Here is a 13,920-nt window from a genome sequence, read left to right as displayed (position 1 = left end):
CTTCATCATCATGTTCCTGCCTCTCAGAAAGAATGTTAGTTTCATAAAAAATCACATGTACACTTTCTTCTACACACATAGTTCTTTTGTTATAAATCTTATAAGCTTTACTATGTGAAGAATATCCTAAGAATACTCCCTCATCACTTTTGGGATCAAAATTACCTAGGGAGTCTTTACCATTTTTGTGCACAAAGCACTTGCATCCAAATGCCCTAAGATGGGATATGTTTGGCTTTCTCCCTTTACGTAACTCATAGGGAGTCTTCTCTACAAGAGGTCTATTCATGCACATGTTTATGATGTAACATGCAGTGTTCACAGCTTCTGCCTAAAAACTGTGGGGCAGTTTACTAGAAAGAAGCATAGTCCTAGCCATATCTTCAAGTGTCATATTCTTTCTTTCAACTACTCTATTTTGTTGTGGAGTCCTAAGAGCAGAAAAATTATGACATATACCATGCTCACCACAAAATTCAGCAAATTTAGCATTCTCAAATTCAGTACCATGATCAGACCTAATTGATGCAAGTTGATTACCTAATTGTTTCTGAGTTTTTCTAACAAGTAAACATGTCAAATGCTTCATCTTTAGATGTTAAAAATAATGTCCAAGTAAACCTAGAATAATCATCAACAAGCATCATCACATATCTCTTACCACCTCTGCTTAATGTTCTCATTGGTCCACAAAGATCCGTATGGACCAGTTCTATCGTCCTGGTGGTGCTTACCACTTTCTTGCTTTTAAAAGAGGATCTTACCTGCTTCCCCCTTGCACAAGCCTCACAAACTTTATCCTCCTTGAACTTAATGTTAGGCAGTCCTATCACCAAATCCTTGGAGACTAGTTTGTTTAGTTGACTTAGAATGGCATGTCCAAGTCTCTTGTGCCAAATGAGGGAATCATTATCCAACACACTTAAGCAAGTGAGTTCATTTTCTGAAAGTGTGGACAGATCTACAACATATATATTGTTCACTCTTTTTCCCTGCAAAACTATCTTTTCAGTGGTAAGATTGATCACAAAGCATTTGGTAGAAGTGAATGCTACCATGTTACCTCTATCACACAATTGTGATACACTTATTAGACTGTACTTCAGTCCATCTATCAAGTTGACTTTCTCAATAGAGTGAGAATCAGTCTTACCTACCTTTCCAGCCCCAATGATCACACCTTTCTTCCCATTTTCAAATGAGACATTACCTCCTTTAAGGTCCTCAAGTGAAAGGAATTGGTTCTTGTTTCTTGTCATGTGCTTTGAGCAGCCACTATCCATGTACCATATTTGGTTTCTCCCCTTTACTTGGACCTGCAAAAGGAAATCAGGGGTTAGTCTTAGGGACCCAAATTAGCTTAGGAACCCAAACTAGTTTGGGTCCCTTTCTATAGGCAAAAGGATGAATCAAATTTTTTTTAGCCCAACTTGGTAGCCTATTCTTCCCTTGAACAGATTCTTTGTTCTTTTGACTAGCCTTTTCTTTTGCAGTACATTCACTTTTATAGTGACCTGTTTTACCACAGTGTGTGCTAATCTTATTCTCAGAAAGTGTGAGGTACTTGCTTTTGGGATCCCATTTAGGTGTGAGGTTCCCAAAGCCAAGTCCTCTTTTGTTGCTACTATGGTGTTCCTGTAGCCATGAAAGTGCATCAGAGGACCTGTTCCATTTACAAGTTCTTTCTAGCTCATGCTTGACCTTGCTTAGATCCTCCTTTAGGATTCTCACCTGCTCATCCCTTTTATACAACTCATCTTTCATTTTCCTATATTTTCTTCTATAGTGAGTTGTGTGTGATCAACTATCTTTTTACCTGTTCCTAATTTCAGTTTTAGATTTTCAGATCTAAGCTCTAGGATAGTTGAATCAAGTGCATGAACCCACTTCTTCAATACAGTATTTTCACTTACAGTCTCACTAACCCATAGTTTTAGAAGTAACTCAGATAACCTTTCTTTAGATAATAATTTAATCTTGTCTTTGAGATGAATTATACTTACCTCAGTTTCTTCATTAGATTCTCCAATGGCCATAAGTGCTTATTAATCCCCATCATCATCATCTGAGCTTTCTCCCCAAGCAGCGACCATAGCCTTGGTTGATCCTTTGCTTTTCTTGAGTTGAACTCGTTCCTTCGTTCAGCTCTTTCCTTCTTCCATTCAATTTCCCATTGAGGACAATTCTTGATGTGGTTATCAGTCTTTCCACGTTTGTGGCATCCATCGTTAGTTTGCTTCTCAGGAACTTTTGACTTACTATAGCTTCTACTGCGTGAAGGACCCTTTCCTCTCCTCAGGTACTTCTTGAAGTCGTTGGTGATCATAGCCATTTAGTTATCTTCTAGATCAGAACCTTTAGTGATTCTGAGTGCCAGGCTCCTTTCCTTATTAGGTACATCTATTTTCATGGTTTGTCTCCTAAGTTCATAGGTAGTAAGATTTTCAATTAATTCATCCAGTGGGAGAGTGAAAATGTTCTTTGAATCCTAAATGGCAGTGATTTTTCTCTCCCAAGTAATAGGCAAAACCCTTGTCAATATCTTCTCGGCTTTATCTTCTTCAGGAATAATCCTTCCAAGAAACTTTAGTTCATTTGTCAATGTAGTGAACCTTGTGTACATCTCTTGAATGGTTTCTCCTTCCTTTATAGTAAAGTTCTCATATTGAGAATACAGTAGAGTTCCTCTGGTTCTTTTCACCTGAGGTGTTCCTTCATGAGCCACTTGCAGAGTGTCCCAGATTTCCTTAGCACTGGTACAACTTTGGATTCTGCTGTACTCATCTGGACCAAGTCCACAAACAAGTTATTTCTTGGCTTTAGCATTCTTCTCCTATTTCTTCAAGTCCTCAGCAGTACAATCCGCTCTTGTCTTTGGCACCTCTACTCCTTCAGCATTTATCTTCAAGGTAGCCAGTGGACCATCAATGACGGTATCCCATAGCTTATAGTCCTCTCCTATAATATGATCTCTTATCCTAGTTTTTCACCAAAAGTAGTACTGGCCATTAAAGAGTGGTGGCCTAGCAGTGGATTGCCCTTTTCAGTTTCCAGGTGGTGCACTCATCTTGATCTCCTCCTAAGGTGTTAGCCTCTTCAAGGATAACATGCTCTGATACGAATTGATATTTTAAACTTCAATGCCATACAAGAGGGGGGATGATTTGTATGGTGTCCAATTTTTGCGTGCACTGATTATAGAAGGACTTGGTTCTTCTAGGTATTCCTTATACTACTGTTGCGAAAATAGTAAATGCGGAAATTAAAGAATACAAGTATTTTTAAGTGAAAAATACCCGGCTCAAAAGGTAAAAAAAACCACGACCTACTACTCAGTAGGATTTTCCCCAACACTTTATTAAATTACTTAGCCAAAACAGCATTTACAAAACTCTTTGTAAACCTAAGGATTAACTCTAATCATGTTGTGGCAGCCAACTTTTAACTGTTGCGACAACTTCAAGTTAACTCTAACTTGAATACTCAGAGTACCTAATACAATTGCCTCTAGATAAAACTGAAAGGTACAGTTTGAAAAGCCCTACTACAATTGAACTAGAATAAAAGACAGACACTTGGAACTGATTCTTCTATGTAGTTCATGCAGTTTCAGGTTCGCACGCTTAAATCACACAAGAGTTGCTTGCAAAATGCCTTGCTATTTTGCTGTCAACTCACGTTTAACTTCAGCGTTTGTGCGTACCTGTACAATGAGAATATCCTGCAATATATAGAGTTAGTAGAATATGAATAACTAGAGTTCTAATGCTATACTCTTCCTTGGTGGAAGAGTTCTAGTTATCTTCAACTTCTAACTCCTCTCTTATCTTGGATAAAGTTCTCTTCGAGTAAGGAGTCCTTCTCCTTATAATTTATGTAACATTTTCGATCAAGAGATATCATATAGAACAATTTAAGCTTATCTCCTTCACGTGCATCCCTTATGCTCGAATCTGCCCATGTCTGTGTACAATATGTATGGACCTGGTTCATGCTGGAGTTCCTTTATCAATTATCAAAACAAACTTCGCTTGGGCCAATAGTAATATATAGAGAGAGAGGGAATGTTTACTTACGTAAACAGATATATTACTTGCTGAGAAAAAGTCCAAATATCAACTTCATAACACACATTGTAGTTATACGTATGCTACAACGGATCTGTAGTAAGCTATTGTACTACGTATATCAGATGCCTACAGTCGATATATATTTGAAAACTGAGAAAACAAATGGACTTCTTGATTTGACAATCAATAAATCATTTCCTTTGCTAATAACGTTCTCTTTTGAACTAATTGTTTAATCGAAAAGAGAAGGGACATTCAAAGGAATGAGCAACCACAACAAAAGGGAAATGCTTCTGATTCTACAATAAGAAGGTTGAAAAGTCCCAACTGTCGCGAATATAAGCTCCAATAGTGGAAACCAATGAGAAAGTTGGGCCAACAAATGGGCATCATATTATGCCCATAAGGCCATGACATATTCACATGCAGAAATAGCGTTCATTTGTCACTATTTGTCTGTCTTTGAAATAGTAGTCATTATTCTGAAACTTCAAATTCCACAACTGAATTCCATGAAATTATGTTGGTTGTAAAATTTTAATATTTACAAACTTTGGGTCTACAAATTTTACCCATATTGACATTGACACCCTTTGGGTCTACAAATTTTTTCTTAATTTTCTTTTCTTGTATTTTTCCCTCAAAGGAAAATCTTGATTCCGTCCTTCCAAGTTTATTACTACTTCGTCAACTTATTATTAACTTAAAAGTATCTTATTCCTCCACTTATTTACTTGAATTGCACATTCTGCAGTGGCAAAAGTATAAATCTTCAACTACGCTGCTCGTGGGTCAATTTTCAGTTGCAGTTGTTAAGTCACTTTCAGATCCCATATACCCTATCTGATAAGTTCGTCTTCTTTTTGTTTATTATGTTATTATTGTTTTAGCAAAAAAATAAAAAATTTAAGGTATTTATGTGCATGAGGAATTCGAGTGTTTTCCAAAGTTTTGCTGTAAGATTGTAGGGGTAATAAGTGCAATTATATTCCAGCTATTGACAAATTTCAATGGAGGTATTCTTGATGTCCGATTAACAAATTTAATTACTATAATGAATATCTACGTTTTCATAGTAAAATTTTTAAATAGTCTCATCTGATTTAATGTAAAAAAACTGATCCAATTGATGGCTCGATAAACAAAAAGTGTAAAACAAATTCAGTTAGATGACGAATAATACAAACTGGGAAAGGCTCTTGATCTGGAGCTCCGAAAGGAAAGTTTGGCCAGTCTTATTGAGGAAACTGTTGAAGCAGTTCTTGCGTTTGATTACCTTCAATGGTAAGAGGTCGTTTGATAGAGTGCATTAGAGAGATAATGTGTATTAACTTTGTATATTAGTAAAATCTTGTTTGGTATACTTTTTCAACCTATATATAACTAATACAAGCATTAGTTAAACATCATATTTGGAATTATCTTATGTATAGCTAATATATTGCAAACCATGGTATTAGCAATACCACGGCTATTAATGCATGCATTAGCATGATTAAAGGCAAAATTATTTTTAAAGTCCCTTAAAGCTAAAGAATATGGAGGATATTTTTGTAAACAAATAACTTTTTTTAAAAATTATGCAATGGATTTTAATTTTTAATACACCACACCAAATAATGGATAAGAAATAATCTCTGCATAACTAATGCTTGTATTACTAAGTACTAACTCATGCATTACCGAACAATGCATTACTAATACACTTTATTCACCATTATTCTTATAGACTTATACACCCTACCAAACCACCCCTAAAGTAATAAGGGAGTTCGATGTACGATAATCAACGCATCTAATTTTTTGCGTGAATTTGACACCTAATGTTAATTTTTTAAATGTAAATTTACACAATATGAAAAGGATTAGGAAATGCAACTTTTATAGATTAGAGACCCGGCCGCAATATATAAAAAATAAGTCATTGTTATAAAATAAAAGTAACTTAGTAAAACATGAACAAGACATGTTATTATGAAATAAAAGCAATTTAGTAAAACATGAACAAGAAATGGAGATAGAGAGAAGGAAGAGATTTTCTTCTTCAATTGTGTGTATTTTCTTATCTATTACAAGGCTTTTATATAGGCATGAAAAGTGAAGAAAAATATGTCATTGAATATGTCATTAAGCATAAAAATATGTCATTGAATATGTCATTAAACATTTGAGAAGATCATGGAGGAAGAGTAGACATCCACCATAATTTGATTTTTCTTATAACACTCCCCCTTGGATGTCCATAGATAATGTGCCTCGTTAAAACCTTATTAGGAAAAAACCCTATGGGAAAAAAAAAATCCTAGTGAAGGAAAAAGAGTACATATATTTAGAAATCCGCCTTTTGGTTGCCTCGTTAAAAACCTTGCAAGGAAAGCCCAGTGGGACAAAACCTTGTAAGGAAAAAAGAGTACAACGCGTATTAACTTCCCCTGATGAGAGCATCAATTCACATCCTTGAGCCTTCGCATCCCAATCTTGTACACTAGTTTCTTGAAGGTTGACATCGGTAGAGATTTGGTGAACAGATTAGTCATATTATCACTTGAACGGATCTGTTGCACATTGATATCACCATTCTTTTGAAGATCATGTGTGAAAAATAACTTTGATGAAATTTGCTTTGTCCTATCCCCTTTATAAATCCTCCCTTTAATTGGGCTATGCATGTTGCATTGTCTTCATACAAAATTGTGGGTAGTTTGTCACACTTCAAACCACATTGGTCTCGAATAAGGTGTATTATAGACCTCAACTATACACATTCTCGACTTGCTTCATGAATAGCAATTATCTCAGCATGATTAGATGAAGTAGCCACGATTGATTGCTTAGTTGATCGCCAAGATATGGCAGTGCCTCCATAGGTAAACACATAGCCTGTTTGAGATCGAGCCTGGTGTGGGTCATATAAATACCCAGCATCGGCATAATCAATAAGATCGGGACTACAATCATTGCCATAAAATAATCTCATATCGGTAGTCCCTTTTAGATACCACAATATATGTTTGATTCCATTCCAATGTCTCCTTGTAGGAGCAGAGCTATATCTTGTTAAGACATTAACTGAAAAAGTTATGTCAAACCTTGTAATGTTAGAAAGATATATTAGTGCACCAATTGCACTAAGATATAGTACTTCGGGACCAATAAGCTCTTCATTATTTTTATGAGGTCGGAATGGATGTGCTTTATCCATATATAATAGCTTTAAAATCATTTTAGTGTATGCTGATTGATGGACAAAAATTCCATCTTTCATATACTCAATTTGTAGACCAAGACAAAATTCTGTCTTTCCAAGATCTTTCATTTCAAATTCTTTCTTTAAATAGTCTACTGCTTTAGGAAGTTCTACTGCTTTAGGAAGCTCCCTAGGAGTTCCAATGATATTTAAATCATCAACATACACGGTGATTATAACAAATTTAGATTCAAATTTTTTTATAAAGATACAAGGACAAATTGAATCCTTCTTGTACCCTTCTTTCAACAAGTACTCACTCAGGCGACTATACCACATGCGCCCTGATTATTTCAATCCGTATAAGGATTTTTGAAGCTTTATTTAATAAATTTCTTGAAAACCCTAATATGCTTCAGAACAATTTAAATCCTTCAATGATTTCCATTATACGCATATCACGTTTTTCTTGTATTGCCAGATTAAAATCTGAAATGGCGACATCCACCACAGGAGAATATATCTCTATATAATCAATGTCAGGATATTTATAAATTTTCTTGTGACACAAGTCGTCTTTATGTTTATCGACTTGACCTTTTTTTTTCCGCACAAGAACGCATTTATACCTCCACTAGCTTTATACTTTCAGGTATTAGGACTATCCGTCCAACTTCATATTTTTCAGGTGAAATCAATTTTTATTGCGTATTTTTTATTTGGCCAATCATTTATCTGTCCAAATTTCATGATAGATTTGAGCTCAAGATCCTCGTCAATATTAATAATATTGAGCGCTACATTATATTAACAATATCGTCGACGATCATTTTATATCGGTTCTACTATTACCCAATAAAGACATAACTTATTGAGATCTCTTTATCTTATTATTTTCAGGTACCTGAGCCTCTCCCATGAGGTCTTATGAAGTGTTATGTCGTGGTGCTCTTCTAGAGTACTTGCCTCCTTATTATGACCATCTTAAACATTTGCTCCTCTCCCTTTTCAAGGAGTTTTATCTTTGGAACCGATTAGTCTATTATGTTTCATGCATGCCATAGACTATATTCATTATAAACTTTATTTTATTTGGAGCATTAGCAGCTGAATATGATATTTAACTTTGGGTCAGCAAATACGTCTGGCAATATTTTACAAATGAATTATCCTTTGAACTTCAAATTCACATTTTCTCATACGAGGATCTAGATGTACTCATAATAATTCATTACATGCATTACTTTTTCAGCTGCCTATTTTCTCCCCCTATTGTTGGGATCACTGACACATATCCCTAGCCTTATTTGGGGATCCATCTTTGTACATTGTGGTGGAACAATTAAATCATATAACACATTCATATTTCTAGATGAAAATTATTTGGTTCCTGACCCTGAACCGATTGTGATAGGGAGAACTTATCTTAATTTGGCTAGACGCGTACAAGTGTTGTTTTATATTAAATAATACATCACATACCAAATTTCATTTTGGCAATTTTGTTCTCATAACTAATGGTTTAGCTATAATTGGAGGCATACAATTTCTGCTAAACCAACTTGGATTTAAATCAGTATTATCAAGATAAATAATCATAATTTATATTTTGGAACTGTGCTCTAATAATTTGAGCATTCAATCTTGCAAAAGCCAAACTGCAAGTTGATAACAAATGCACATGTGACCAAAGAATAGATGCATCTATTAAAATCATATAATAGCAAACGATCGACATGGCATGTGACTGTGCCCATATATTTATCACCTTTTATTAGTTTAAAAAATCAAAGGATTCAATCCCAACTTTAACTGATATATCATGAGAATAAGCAGCACAAGAGAATTCTTGAAGAATCTTATATTTCTTCAATATATGTCAATGTAATTCTCAATTAATTTTTCGCATTATAATTGAACCGAGATGGTCAACCGGTCATGTCAACTAATATTTGTTTTAGTAAACCTCTAGTTTACTTGTGACATATGATTCCATCATTATGCTTATATTTGTGTAGTACAAATAGAAAGAAAATCGGGTAATCTTTCATATTTATCCGTTATGATTATAGAAATATGAAAATATTCAATATTTCTTTCATTTATAGTCTCAATATGCCAACCACTTTGACTTATACATTTGAAACTCAAAAAGTTTCTTTTGAGACTTTACAATATCAATGTCGTGAATACTTTTATTCATCCGGGTAATAACAAATTAATTTTTTCGGAGCTCTTAACAACTTTTGTACTACAAGATCTTTTATCACATCATTCATATAGTAAATGTCTCCTTCATAGAGAAAATTATATCATAATAAATTGTCATTGTCAAAATCATCATAAGCAAAGTCTTTTTTTTTTTTGCTTTAATTTTGCCTTTAATAACCTTCTATAAGGCACAACAAAATATTTTTTGGCGTATAACATGTACGCGACCAATGACATATTCATGTAACCACACAATAATATTTATTCTCTTTATTTCACTCAAACCTCCCTCAGAGGTGAGTTGTGTGGTATTCATCCAATCATGCATTACATGTCTTTATTCATTACTTTTATCACATATTACAACATTCACCTTTAGGAATGGGTTTGCATTCTCAATGCTTATTACAAGTCACATTCTCTTCAATGAATGTATCATAATCGGCGACATGCTTTATTATTTTGCATATCAATTTGATGGTAAACATTGCCTTCACATTTTGAAGAACTATTATTATTATTGTGAAGGTAATGTTTACCTCTTGAGTTAAACTATTCATAATGTCATTTGGATATAATTCTCATCAATAGACTTTCGTTTACTCAAATCAGCTAAGTAATTAGTATCAAACAGATATATGAAAATACAAAATAATATTGAAAATTCACATGTGGTCTTTGCTGCAATAAGCTTACTTCAAGATGAAAGTGATATAACTAGAACATTAAAGAAAAATAATGTATCAAATACAATAATATAGTACTACTAGTTACCATGCACTTTTATGAAAACTAAGTATTATGCTCTCTAGAAAAACAAAGAGATATAGCAGAACATTTAATTGAAAAAATCATTGGCAATATTTTTAACATTAATGAAAAAGTCAATACTGGAATGACTCTACCATCTTGTTGCCTCCCACATCAGTTATAAAATAGGAGCAGTTATGTATTTTAAGTCACAAGAAACTAAACCCTTTTTTTTTTATTTAATGGAGTGTACTAAGAATATCGTGTACAAATAATGAAAAATTGGATTGCAGAGATACAAGCTCACTCGATTTTTTAATATACGAGAATTAAAAGTTTTGATCGGCCAATGCTAATTTAAAATATTTTTCCATTTGGATCGTATATTTATTTATCAATAACGTATGCTAGTTGTGCTATTAAGATTACCCGAGAGAAACTTACCTCACATTACCTTTTCAAAAGTCAGAATGGCGCATGATGGTCAAACATATATTTTATAGGAAAACGTTCAGTTAAGGGAAACTTTACATAAGGTTCTTGCCTTTTTTTTTAAACTAAGGAACCAAAGTTCCTCAAATGACTTTGCAAAAGCTGTAGTAGCTCCCCAATTTCTTGTACTTTTTTTGGTCTTTGGTTTAGTACGTAACTCTTGGCTGCATCATTATATACTTCTGATTCTTATAATAAAATCTATATAACCAGGATACGAGATCAAAAAGATCAGACCAAACTTACAACAAATATTAGAAACTCGTTCATTGAAATGGATATTGATAATGCAACAAAATAAAATAAGTAAAATATGGAGTAGTAATTAGTTTACATTTAAGTATTTTCCTTTATAAAGTAAAACACTTAAGAATATGAATGGATTTGTAAGAAGAAAATACTTAGCATTGGAAACTTTCATAACAAATAAAGAACCTATGAGAAAAACGAATAAGAAAATGAATTAATTAAAAAGGATTAGAAAACGTATCTTAGCATTAGCATTATATGCCTTATCACAGTGTACTGGTCTCCCCAACCTTATTGTTACTTCAATTATGTTTGATACCATTTTTTGAAATTGCTAAATAAGAAAGAAAAGCTTATCTCTTCAAGATGAATATTAGGCACGGCAGGAACATGCCTTTTATGATGTAGGACAATTTTGTAGATGTAAGTAACTCAATTGATTAGGGCATCGTGCTGATAACGTGTTATAAAATAAAAGCAACTTAGTAAAACATGAACAAGACATGTTGTTATGAAATAAAAGCAATTTAGTAAAACATGAACAAGAAATGGAGATAGAGAGAAAGAAGAGATTTTCTTCTTCAATTGTGTGTATTTTCTTATCTATTACAAGGCTTTTATATAGGCATGAAAAGTGAAGAAAAATATGTCATTGAATATGTCATTAAGCATAGAAATATATCATTGAATATGTCATTAAGAATTTGAGAAGATCATGGAGGAAGAGTAGACATCCACCATAATTTGATTTTTCTTATAACAATCATGAATTTTTATTTTTTTTATAAGCTTGGTGTGCGGCTTGTATGTTTGACTAATAGTCATGAGGTGTTTGCTACATCCCACCGGCATAAAGTATAGTATAACTATGTCCAATAAAATATGAATAAATGTAAGAAATCACCTAGTATGTTTTGTCTCCACTAAAATATAAACTTGGTTTTTCATGGTTCTCAACCCGTTTTATTGATCAGTAGACTAATACCCTTGGTGTTAATAAGTCATGAAAAAAATTTTATACTTTAAATAGTTACTCCCTCCGTTTCAATTTAGATGACGTAGTTTGATTTGACACAAAGTTTAAGAGAAAAAAAAAAGACTTTCGAAACATATAGTCTTAAAAGTTTAAAGAGCAAAAGCTTTGTGGGACCATGATATTTGTGTAGTTATAAAAATTTCTCATTAAAATTAAATTATTTCTAAATATAAAATTATATCATTTTTTTTAGAACGTTCAACTAAGGAAGAAAAGTATATCATTTAAATTAAAATATATTATTACAATTATTTTTGGAAAGAATATTTGAAAAGAAAAAAGAAAGAATAGATTTATAGGATGAGAGTGGCGTGAAGACATTGATAATAAGTAGACAAGAAGCACGGGAATCATTAAATAGTACAGCAAGTTGCATCTACAACTTGCATAATTTTTATATTCAATACTCAAAGCGAGAAGATAAGTAGAAAGATGAGGAAAAGGACACCAGCAAGCAAGCCTGCAACTTGCATCTCTCTTACCCTTTACTAAAACAGTAAACAATTCTGATATGACAATTGAAAATTTGCAACTTGCCGTTTTCTTTACTGATTGATATATGTCAGCTAATTGGTCTCTCTTTCCTAAAGTCCCCCTCCAACTTGCACCGTACCTGCACTTTGATTCCCATCAACTTGTCTCTATTATACTACTTCTACCTTATTTATTCTCATCTCTCTCAATTTGCTTGTGATATACTTTTGCTTTTTTCTTTTTAAATTTGTTTCCAAAAAGGATGACCTTTGCATTCACTAAATAAAAATCATAAAGTGATTTGTGATGCAACGCTCACCCTCGAGGCAACTATCATCATATATTATACTCTCTTCGTTTCAATTTATGTGAACCTATTTTCTTTTTAGTTTGTGTCAAAAAGAATGACCTCTTTCCTTATTTGAAAATAATTTACCTTTATGCAATGATTTATAGCCACATAAAATATATGTGTCTCATTTTACACCACAAATTCAAAAGTTTTCTTTCTTTTCTTAAACTTCATGTCCAGTCAAATGGGTTCACACGAGAGAGTATATATATACGCCTCAAATGGACAATTTCTTTGTTGCAAATTTACTTACCATCGTCATGAATCATGATTCTTCTGTCCTTACCTGTCTTGTATTACTAATTTACTACCACTAGTGTATCATATTTTCAGTTATTGGTAATTAACTTATGAGGAGAAAAAACTGATTTAATTCGTAAATAGGTACAATGCACGTTGACATAATGTTATTATTGTTTCTCTTGCTTCATTTACCAAAACAATTTTAAAACAATTTGACGATGAGGGAGAAATGATTTTAAAAAAATTATATATAACTGATACCGTTGATGTGCCCTTAGGGTACATGAATATCAGTACATAGCTAATGAACATTACATTCGATGAACCAAATAATATAACAGCAGCGATTAAATGTCAAGGAAGATTTAAAGCTTGCACTACTTTCATGGTTTCTGCAAAGAATAATTGTTAACAAATGTGCTTATACCAAAATAAAAATTATGAGTACATTGTACTTAATGCTGTCATAGCATGAAAACCTGCCATTAATTAATTGCTTCTCGTTATCCATTCGTTTGTCTAATCCAATCAATAAACCTACTTCATTGTTACGGCTTAATTACATTGTTAAATGTAATCTTAAAACCAACCAGCCAAATTAGAACCGCTTAGCCTCGTCATCATTCCCTTAATTAGAATTTGTTCAGCATAGTATACTACTTTCTTTATAGCATATACCCTTAAAAGGGTTTATTACGGTACAGGCAACTAATATATATACTAGTACGTTTTAGTATTTCATTGCAATATTAATATCTTGCTGATATATCCTTCGTTGAATGATATCAAAAATTTGACCTGAAATTCTTATTTTTGACAAATTGCTGATAAAGAAAACGTAGCAGTAACAGTGAAG

This window comes from Nicotiana tomentosiformis, chromosome 2 (genome assembly GCF_000390325.3).
Source record: "Nicotiana tomentosiformis chromosome 2, ASM39032v3, whole genome shotgun sequence".
In the NCBI taxonomy this organism is placed as follows: Eukaryota; Viridiplantae; Streptophyta; class Magnoliopsida; order Solanales; family Solanaceae; genus Nicotiana; species Nicotiana tomentosiformis.
Note: the sequence above shows the minus strand (reverse complement) of the source record.